The following is a 9,597-nucleotide window of genomic DNA, read 5'->3' as shown; positions in this document are numbered from 1 at the left end:
TATATATATATATATATATATATATTTTATAGTCCTTTGGGCGTAGTTCCAAATTGCCCTCTGGAATGGTTGGACCAGTTCACAACTTCACCAAAAATGCATCATTTTCCCATTTTTGCAACTTCCCCCCAGTATTTATGATTTTTCCTTTACCATCATATTGACCAATTTGATAGAAAGAACTGTGAGAACAGAAATGCTTCATCCTTGCTTCATCCCTGATCTTATCAGGATAGCCCCATTGCAGATGATAATTGCTGATGGTTTCATGGAGATAGTATTTATCATTTTAAGGAAAGGTCCATTTAATCCTATGCTTTCTAGTGTTTTTTAATAGGAATGGGTATTATATTATATTAAAGGCATTTTTAATTTAAAAGTTTGATAACATTTTCCTGTGTTCCATCTGGCCCTGCAGAGTTTTTTCTAGGGAGTTCACTAATGGCTTATTCAATTTCTTTTTCTGAAATGGGATTATTCAAGGATTCTACTTCCTCTTTTGCTAATTTTGGAAATTTACATATATTTTTAAATATACACCCATTTCACTAAGATAGTCAGATTTAATGGCATAAAATTGGGTAAAATAGCTCTCTGGTTGCTTTAATTTCCTCTTCATTGTAGGTAAATTTATCTTTTTCATTTTTGATACTGATAACTTGATTTCCTCTTTCCTTTTTAAAAATCAAATTAACCAGTATTTTGTTTTAGTTATTATCACCCCAAACCAACTATTAGTCTTATTTATTAGTTCAATGTTTTTTGTACCTTTAATTTTATTAATTTCTCCTTTGATTTTTAGGATTTCTAATTTGGACTTTAATTACGAATTTTTTAATTTGTTCTTTTTCAATTTTTTTCATTTCATACTCAATTAATCTATCTCCTTTTTTTCTCTATTTTATTGATATAAGCATTTAAAGATATAATTTTTTTCTGTAAGTTCTGCTTTGAAGCCAGACTCTATCCTATAAATCTTATGACTTATAATTTTTTTTTAATTTTTAAACCCTTAACTTCTGTGTATTGACTTATAGGTGGAAGATTGGCAAGGGTAGGCAATGGGGGTCAAGTGACTTGTCCAGGGTCACACAGCTGGGAAGTGTCTGAGGCCGGATTTGAACCTAGGACCTCCCATCTCTAGGCCTGGCTCTCAATCCACTGAGCTACCCAGCTGCCCCCATGACTTATAATTTTGATAAACATTTTAATTTGGATTTTCCTCACTACTACCAAGATCTCTTATAATACTATAATCAATGTAATAATTCCTTAGAATAATATATTATGCAAATGACACTGTACATAATGAAAAATTTATGATCTTTGATGATTATCTGTACTATAACAAAAAATTCTCCATTGAGTATCTTTGTGGAACTCTGAGAATTCATTTACATAATTACTCTCTTGATATCAGTCTTCATCAGGGGAAGTCTATTAAGAATTAGGAATGAGATGTTTGGAAGTTAGAAGATATTTGGGTCAGAACTAGTTCTAATTCCCTTTCACCACTTATGGGCTTATGATCTAAATCAATTAGTATTATGGTCAAAGACACATTCAAAAGAAAACATATAGCAATGAAAGAAGAAAAGAGTAATCAAGGAGTTAAAATAGACAATGATGAAATAAAACTTTCTTCAACAGATGTTATGATGGCATACTTACAGAATCCCATAGAATTAGCTAAAATTTAGTTAAAATAATTCATAATTCACAAAGTTGTAGTACATAAAATAAACCACTTAATCAGCATTTCTGTATATTACCGTATAAGTACAGTTACAAGAGAAAGAAAAAGAAATTCCATTTAAACTAATGGTGGAAAATATAAAATACTTAAGAGTCAACCTGTCAAACATATCCAGGAACTATATGAACTCAATTGCCAAATGTTTTTCACACAAATAAATTCAGATTGAAACAACTAGGTAAGTATTAATTGTGGCCAATAAGATCAAGGGAATGAATGAAAAAAGTGAAGTAAAATGGACTCATCTTACTAGATATCAAACTGTATTACAATGTGGTAATCATCAAAACAGTCATGGTTAAGAAATAGAGTGGTGGATCATATTAAATATATAATAATTAGTAATAAATAACTATACTAATTAAATGTTTGAGAAATCAAAAGATACCAACTCTAGGAATAAGAACTCACTATTTGATAAAAATTGTGGGGAAAATTGGAATGGTAAGGCAGAATCTGGTTAGATTCACATCTCATACCATATATCAAGAAAAAGTCAACATGGGTATATGATTTAGATGTAAAATATGCTACCATAAGAAAGATAGGGAACATGGAATAGTTTTCCTTTTCCATTTATGAATAAGGGAAGAATTTATGACAAAACAAGAGAAATAGAATATTATAGGATGTACAATAGATACTTTTTATTATATTAAATTTAAAAGGTTTTGTACAAACCAAACCAATGCAACAAGGATGAGAAGGAAAATAGAAATCTGGAGTAAAAAGATAAAATAGAGAAAAAGAGCTTTTCTTTAAAGAACTTAAATTCTATTAAAGGAAGGTGTATGCAACATGCAAATGGATAAGATTATATATGATATTTTGGGGAGAAGGGAACATTAATGACTAGGAGATTCAAAAAAGTTTTTTTTTTTCCTATGAGGCACTACATGATTTGAACCTTGAAGGAATCTTGAAATTCTAAGATATGGAGATTAGCAGTTAGTGAATTCCATGTATGAGTATTATAGGCTGTGTAAAAGTAGAGGAGGAAGATGAAATGCTAGATCCAAAGAAAAACAGCTTGGCTTCAAAGCAGAGAAAGTGACAGGAATGAATGTGAAGTAAGCATTGCAAGGTAGACTGGAACCAAATGATGAAGAGCTTTAAATATCAAGCTTGAGGATTTTGTAATTTGTCCTAAGGGCAATAGGGAGCTATTAAATTTATTGAGGAGGGGGGGTGGTATGATTCAATGTATGCTTTAGAAAACCACAAGATGATCATTTTTGTACCCATTATCTTTGGGAAAATTTTTTCATTTATTTAAAAAATCTCTTACTTTGGAATCTGGCTTCACAATCTGATAGCATATATTGACAAAAGCATTTATATTGGTTCTGAGATCACCATTGTCACTCTTAGGCTTTAAGGACATTTCTGATTTTCTTAATAGATCATGTTTGAATTTTGTTATTTTTCTATGTTTAGGATAGAAATAATTCAGTATATCCAATTTTCCTAAAGAACCTGGGAATAAGAGACAGATATAATTTTTGAGTATTAATAATATTCACAGTAAAATTCAGGTTCGTGCGTTTGTACAAGGATCACAATTCTAATTTGCATCATTTTGTCAATTACTCTTGAGAGTTGAATTTCAGTTGTCAAAGAAATCACGCTGTATTTGTTTGCAAACTGAAAATCAGAAAAGAAGATTTAACTTTGAAGTGGAAAAGCTCAAGCATTTATTCAGCTTTTGTTGGATATAAAATGTTTGAAAAGGATGATACTTCTCCATCACTTTTGAGGAAAGATGAGACCTTCCTTTAACTGAAGGCATTCTCCTCACCTTCAAACCCTCTAAGCCCATCTTGAAAAAAAAGAGCAGATGCTAGGGTTTTTTAAAGGCTTCCTGATTTAAATCCTGAATCATGTATCAGAGCAGAGAAAAGGAAATATTTTTATAATATTTCAACATGTTTGATTCTTTTTTCTCTTCTTTTAGGACAGAAGTTAATGTTCTCTCATTCTTAATAAAGAACAAAGGTAAAGCATTGATTCTGGAGGTTCTAAATGCCAGGTGGTTTTTTGAAAATGAGAGGGAGGGATATAGGTTCAGTGACAAATCCAGTGGCCATCTGCCAGCCGCAAGAAGGGTTTCTAAAGAAGGGTCTCTTATCTTGAAAGAGGCTTGCTATGAATAGCACCTGCTTTCTCTAACTGCTCATTGAGAAAGGTCGATTTTACAGAGTATGTGTGAAAGTAAGTTTTTGATTTATGCTAATAGGAAAGAAAAAAGTACAGTGAAAGGTTCTTATTTGCTTTGAATAGCACACTGGAATGCTTTACCTTCTTTATACCTCCCTTCACCCAACTGATCTCTCTCTCTCTCCTCTCTTTTTCTAGCTCTTTGTCTCTGACTTCTTCTCCCTCATCCTCTCTACTCCTCTCTCCCCTTTTCTCTCTCTCTTTCTCCTGTCTGTCTGTCTGTCTCCACTGTCTCCACCATCTTTAATAACAGTACTTAAACAAGGAAGAAGACATTAAGTATAGTGATCTTAAAAATTCAGATGAGCTGTCTTGTGGTTTACCATGGTATGGAGTCCAGAAACCACAATAAATGGAAACATTCTGGGCAGTTCCAAAGCATAAAGCAAGAGAAGTCCACATTTGGCACAAAGGTTTAATTCCAAAAGTGAGGAGAGATAAAAAAGAAGAAAACTACTCTTGTACCAGTAAGTGGGACTGGAGCAATAACCCATGAAATGGTGTCCTGGGAACTCCATCCAAGGCGCCCCTCTCTGTAATTGTTTTTAAAATGGTGGTGAAGCACAAATCATTTTGCAAATCTTTTCCTAACCACTCACTGGAAAATGTGAAGGCAGCTCTCACTTGCATCTAGCAGACAGAACATCAGTGTTTTGCTGTGGTACAAGACTAAATCCGAATTTCCTATGGAAATCTACTCTTTGCTTTAGTGTATAGAAGAGGGTGATTATCACTGCAACCTATTTCTGTTGAACTGTAAGCCTTTCGTAAGTTTATTGGTTCCAGAGTTTGCTGACTATGTTATAATAAGGGAAAGTATGTATAGGAAAATTACTTCAATTGAGACAAATTGTATTCTCAGCTATGGATAGACACACTGTATATTTAATGAGGGTATTTCCTTGCAGAAATAAGATTAATTGGCAACTGTGCAATCCAGCAGAACAAATGCAAAGATAATTCTCCTCAGCAGAATAAGAAGAAGCAAAGTAAAAATTTAGTAGCTTTTCCTTCCTCAGTATCATCCTATCTTTAATGAGCAATAGCCCTAGCCTTCATTGATTGTCTGATTCTGCCAAACATAGTGATTTAGCATTTGATAAATTTAAGAATACTAACCCCCCCCCCAAAATGAATACCCACTGGGACCAAAACTCACTCTTCAAAAAGAACTGTTCAGAAAATTAGAGATCAATTTGACAAAAAGCAGACTTAGACCATTGTCTTATACTATAAAAAATAATAAGTTTCAAATATATAAATGACTTAAATATGAAAAAAGCACATCATTAAGCAAAAGAGAGGGAAATTGAAGGAATCTTGCACAGTTGTGAATTAGGGAAAGAAATTTTAATTTAAGTGAAATAAGAAACAAACCATTGTCAATGATATAAAAAATTTTAACCATGGAAAATAGAAAACTTTTTGAATGGTCAAAATCAATGCAGCTAGAAAAATGAAGTTAGAAGTGCAGAGAGAAATGAAACTAATTTGAAAATGTTTTTCAAAAAAATATCTCTGGGGGCAGCTGGGTGGCTCAGTGGAGTGAGAGTCAGGCCTAGAGTCGGGAGGTCCTAGGTTCAAACCCGGCCTCAGCCACTTCCCAGCTGTGTGACCCTGGGCAAGTCACTTGACCCCCATTGCCCACCCTTACCAATCTTCCACCTATGAGACAATACACCGAAGTACAAGGGTTTAAAAAATATCTCTGACATCAAACATATATTCATGAGACTAGATTGTTGATTATTCTCTTTTCCTTTCTTTTCAATAAATTTCAGTGCTGCCATTTTACTTCTAAAATCAAATATTTGTTTTTTCAAACCCATTATAACCTGCCCCTTATGTGGCAAAATTGGGACATTAATGAATTACTGGTGGAGTTGTGAATTGATCCAACCATTCTGGATGTCAATTTGGAACTATGCTCAAAGGGCTTTAAAAGACTGCCTTTTGATCCAGCTATGCCATTGCTGGGTTTATAGCCCAAAGAGATAATAAAAGAAAAGACTTGTACAAAAATATTTATAGCTGGAGGCAGCTGGGTAGCTCAGTGTATTGAGAGCCAGGCCTAGAGATGGGAGGTCCTAGGTTCAAATCTGACCTCAGACACTTCCTAGCTGTGTGACCCTGGGCAAGTCACTTGACCCCCCCATTGCCTACTCTTACCACTCTTCTGCCTTGGAGCCAATACACAGTATTGACTCCAAGAAGGAAGGTAAGGGTTTAAAAATATATTTATAGCTGTGCTCTTTGAGGTGGCAAAAAATTAGTAAATGAGGGGATACCCTTCAGTTGGGGAATGGCTGAACAAATTGTGCTATCTGTTGGTGATGGAATTCCATTGTACTGAAAGGAATAATGAACTGGAGGAATTCCATGTGAACTGGAAAGACCTCCAGGAATTGATGCAGAGCGAAAGGAGCAGAACCAGGAGAACCTTATACACAGAGAGAGATACACTGTGGTACAGTGCTCTCTCATAACCTAGAATATTGATCATTTTAATCTTTGCCTCCTGGTTTTCCTAGCTTCCTTCAATATTCAACTAATATCTTAACATTCTGCAAAATACTTCTATTAGTGTTTTTTTAATCTTAGTGTGTTCCATCTGAGATTAACTGTATTTATTCTGCATGTATTTTTATTGATATAGATTTGTTTTCACATAGTCTCCCCCTGGACTGTGAACTCCTTAATAGCAGAGATTGTCTATTGACTGCCTGTTTAGACCTAGTAATTAGCACAGTACTTGGTACAAAGTAGTTCCATAATAAATGCTTGGCAACTTCAGAATTCTGACCAAAGCAGTGGCCTAGCATAACTCCAGAGGGTGGTTTGAATTTATCTGTGACATGCATCCTTCTGCATAATAAATAAATATGTCCAGGTAAAAAGCATGAGACACTAGACTGGAAAAAATGTTTGCCTAATTTTACTTCTGTAATCTGCCATCCTCCTTCAAATCTTGATAGATATATGGTCCTAGACCCTAAACCCAAAATATCAGAGAAGAAATGTCCCACAGACCACTCACCTCATTTCTATCTCATATCCTAATGCTAATACAAAGGGAAGAAAATCCTCCTCAACATCCTCAATACCAGTTGATGAACATCTACCACCTAATTAGCAGTTAATCTCAAGAACCTTATGAGTGGTGGTATCTTATAGCTGTGCTCTTCGTGGTGGCAAAAAACTGGAAAATGAGGGTATGCCTGTCAATTGGGGAATAGCTGAACAAATTGTGGTATCTGTTGGTGATGGAATACCATTGTGCTCAAAGGAATAATAAACTGGAGGAATTCCATGTGAACTGGAATGACCTTCAGGAATTGATACAGAGTGAAAGGAGCAAAGTCAGAAGAACATTGTACACAGAGACATATACTGTGATAAAATCGAATGTAATGGACTTCACTAGCAGCAATGCAAGGACAACTCTGAGGGATTTATGGAAAAGAATGTTACTCACATTCAGAGGAAGAATTAAGGAGTGGAAACACAGAAGAAAAAAAAACTGCTTGAACACATGGGTTGATGCGGACATGATTTGGAATGTAGACTCTAAACTACCACCCTAGTACAATTATCAATAATATGGAAATAAGTCTTGATTGATAATACATGAAGAAACTAGTGTAAATGTGCATTGCCTATGGGGGGTAGGTTTTGGGGGGAGAGAAAAAGAACATGAATCATGTAACCATGGAAAATTTTTTCTAAAAAAATAAAATAAAAAAGGACAATATTTGTCCTTCTAACTGCACTCCCATTGCTATTATCCCAGGAAGGAACTCTGCAGAGATCTACCCTGGTCATTGCTTTTGGAATTGCTAAAGCCATAACTGATAAAAACCTAGAAAATAAAGTTCTTACTACCAAAACCCATGGCATTGTCAAATGTTTCAGCATTAGAAACTCTTAAGATTTCATTAGTGGAAGTAAGATAAAAGGAGATGTTTAGCCATCTATACCCTAAAGATCATAGTGTGTTTTCATCCAAGTTGTAGTGGAAACTTGATGTACATATTGTCTCTTCCATGAGAATATGAGCACCTTGAAAATAGAAAATGCTTTACTTTTCCTCATTTCCCCATTGCCTAGCAAAGTGTTTTGCATGTGATTGTTTAGCTTCATTTCAAACAGTACCAATGACATTAAAGAGTAATATCTTGACTTGATCATGAATTGGATTTAAGTGAGAATTGCACAAAATCATCAGGCTAATTCTTCTAGGGTAAGTTCAGTTGCAAGACTAAAGACAGGATGACTGGTGATGGCCCAGAATGTAATGGATGACACTAAAATCTTCACTGTCTGATCAAATTCTAAAAACCCCAAAGTTCCTGCTTTAGCTATCTTTGTAGTTATTGGAATAAATTGTTCTCATCTCTCCATTACGTCAGGGGAAGTCTTCAAATGTTTGGGGTAGACATCCTCCTCTCATTGACAGGTTTGAGGACTGTTGAATACCCTCAACCTGACTTAGTCCATCTGCTAAAACAGTTGTACTAGTGTGTTGCCACTGCATCTACTATAACTTCTTGGAACCCCAGATAAGTGTTGGGTGAATGATGGACACCAAAGTTGGATGAGAAGCCCTGAAAAGGGCTTGACAAGCCCTCAGAGGACCGGTGCTAATCCCTCTCCCTAAATATTCCTTACCCCATATAGTAAGTGCTTAATTAATATATTTATTTAAACATTCATACATATGAAAGAGATGTTCATTGGAGGGGGGACAATGCAGTCATTGGAAAGTGATAATGATATAAAAAAGAAAAGAACACTTAAAATAGGAGAGAGATTTTATTTATACATAATAGATTTTTTCCCTATTGGAGGAAAAGTGTGTATAGTCTGGAGAAAAAGAGACTTAGGAGGAACAATTTATATATATATGAAAGACATTAGGAAATGTTTCTTCATATATTTCAAGTGTTGCCACATATGAGTGATATTAAATTTGCTGTTTTGTCACAAAGGGCAAAGCTAGAAATGGGTGGAAAATTCTGGTAAGCCTATTTCAGTTCTACAAAGAAAACCATTCTCACAATTTAAAACTATCCAATATTGCCTTGGGAGGTATTTGATTACCCTTCACAAGAATTCATCAAACAAATTAGGAATGCCTAAGCATTCAAAATGTTGTATCATCTCCTTTTATAGCTATGCAAACTTACAGTTTCTCCCCCTCTTAGACAGGAAACAACTTAATTGGGTGGTCACAAACACTATTTTCTTTATATTCCCAATATTTGTCATTTCTAATAACGGAATATAATCCATTATATTCAAATATCATAATCTATTTAACCAATTCTCTCAGTCATTGCATTTGGGTCATTTCCAGATACTTTGCCATTAAAAATAAAACCTTCATGCTCAAAGGGCTATAAAAGAATGCCTTCCCTTTGATCCAGCCATACCATTGTTGGGTCTGTACCCCAAAGAGATCATAGATAAACAGACTTGTACAAAAATATTTATAGCCGCATTTTTTGTGGTGGCAAAAACTGGAAAAGGAGGGTATGTCCTTCAATTGGGGAATGGCTGAACAAACTGTGGTATATGTTGGTGATGGAATACTATTGTGCTAAAAGGAATAATAAACTGGAGGA

This window comes from Gracilinanus agilis, chromosome 1 (genome assembly GCF_016433145.1).
Source record: "Gracilinanus agilis isolate LMUSP501 chromosome 1, AgileGrace, whole genome shotgun sequence".
Lineage (NCBI taxonomy): Eukaryota > Metazoa > Chordata > Mammalia > Didelphimorphia > Didelphidae > Gracilinanus > Gracilinanus agilis.
This window is presented reverse-complemented; position numbering follows the sequence as displayed.